Raw genomic sequence first — 2289 nt, 5'->3', positions numbered from 1 at the left:
AGTAGAGGGTGTTGCTTGCTTTACTTGTATCTTTAGTTGTGGACTGTCCAAGGCATCTACAAACTGATCCCTCAGCAACAACTTGAGGACGTCGGGTGGTGCAATTAGGTAGGCCTTGTGTGCCATACTTTCCAAATCCTGTGCCAGCTCTTGCAGGCTCTCTCCTTTAGCACGGACTCTCGTCCTAAACCTAGCCCTGTAGACTTCAGACTGATTGGATTCCATACCTGAATTCTAGAGCAGCAACCAGTGCTCTATAGTTGTGCCTGTTGTTTGCTGACAACTGTCCAAGTATTTCCAGTGGTTGTCCCTTCAAGCTCGTTGCCAGATATACTGCTTTCTGCTCCTCTGTCTATCCATTCATTTCTGCCAGTAGCTCAGATTGTGCTCTATAATGCTTCCCATGGTGCCTTTCCATCGAATTCATGTGGCTTCCTTCGTACTAGATCACACATATTGCTGACATTCATATATATGGGATGTGACTTCTAACAGGGCTGAAGATGTCTGCATTAGGGGTTTAGCTGCGGGGTCTGGAGGTTGATTAGGTCGATGGCTATTATATCCTCCTTCTGTAAAAGACAGTAAATCATCCTTTAATATATTTAATTCACTTTGGAATTTGGTAATGTTTTCCATTTGTACTTCTTGCCACTGTTGTTGACTTTCCTGTAGTTGCTGCTGACTTTCCTGCAACTATTGGAGACTTTATTCCTGTTTCCTTTCTTGTTCCAGTTGCCACTGCTGTAATCTCTCTTCTTGTTTCTTTTATTTTTCCTCCAACAACTGTTGTAATTTCTCTTCTTGTTTCTTTTCTTTTTCCTCCAACAACTGCTGTAATCTCTCTTCTCGTTTCTTTTCTCGTTCTTCTTGTTTCTTTTGCTGCTCTTGTATTGCTGCCATCAAATCTGCTAAGCTGTAGTTTGATTTGCCACTTCTCGTTTCCATTTTTTTGTCCCACTCTCTGACATCAATTTGTTACGTCTCTGGTCGTTGGTTAATTTTCAGTAGAAATTCTTTCCGAAAAACTTCAGCAATACAAGTCCTTTCTTAAATAAAACTAGTTTATTCTTTCTCAATACAACTTTGCAATACACTTAATTTCCGCAGTCACTTTAACTTAAGCACACGCTATAATTCACAACGACTCACGCACTTTACTTCTGGTCACTACCGTGCTTGGCTCAATTGTCCGTCTCTACCTCTGCCTGTCTGCAATTCAATTCCAATTAATTGTCTCGCTTTATCTGGCGTGCTTATATGCAGGAATAGAGGGCATCTAGCAAATACTGGATTATTCGTGATGTTCCCCGATCCTTCTAGAAACTCATCACGTGTTACCAGCGTCACGTGACTTCTGCTGTCGTAACAATATGTACTCTGTTCACTCTAGAGAATCGAAATCTAGATTTTAAAATGCTAAGCCTATAAATTTATCACTACCCCACTGAGGGTATTCTATCTAAAAATCTGTCTATAAGCTAGTTTGAAAGAAATAACGTACTTAAATAAAACTTATTGATTGATAATACTACTATGATAGGATTAAAACAAATCTCTGGTATTCTCAAATTAAAGTGATTTATGCAAAGAGTATTAGATGAACCTTATTTATAATGAGTCATGAAGTAATGCTAAATTTAAATAAACTAACTGAGTTCAAGAAAAGAAATAAACAGACTGAATGTAATGTCTGATACAAAATGAAAACAATCATTATTTATCACCAAGACAAAAATACAGTTTGCAAACTTGCTTCGGACACTAGATGGGCCCCTTTCACTGAGCTCGTGAATTAATCAAATGGCTTTCTTCCCTCAAGATGTTTTCTTGTTAACCAATTCACTAGAAATCCACATAGTAATGTTTTTTACTTAATGGGAAATGTGATATTCACCAATAGTGTTTAGTTCTTCCCACGTGACTGGTCATCCTAATTCGACATTGAAAAACCGCTGTCGACACGCTTGCAGAACGTGTAGCGTTACAGCAACACATCCATAGGCATAACAGGTATTATCTCCAGCGACTAACAAAGGAACAAAGGAAGCTAAAACGAAATTAATTTAATGGCTTTCTGAATCACGTGTTATGCAAAAACTGCAGAGATTCGGAAGAAACGAATTTTTTCGAAAAAAACAATTCTGCATTAGAATAAGAAGGTAGAAAACACGCGGACATGTGCATACCTCGAATATTCTATTCTAAAAAACCTCATTTGATATATTATTATACAGTAGCACAGAAATAGTGATAAAGAACAAGTATAATTAAAATTCGATGACGAGG

This window comes from Limulus polyphemus, unplaced genomic scaffold (assembly GCF_000517525.1).
Source record: "Limulus polyphemus unplaced genomic scaffold, Limulus_polyphemus-2.1.2 Scaffold291, whole genome shotgun sequence".
Lineage (NCBI taxonomy): Eukaryota > Metazoa > Arthropoda > Merostomata > Xiphosura > Limulidae > Limulus > Limulus polyphemus.
The sequence above is the reverse complement of the archived record's forward strand: the minus strand, read 5'-3'. Positions refer to the sequence as shown.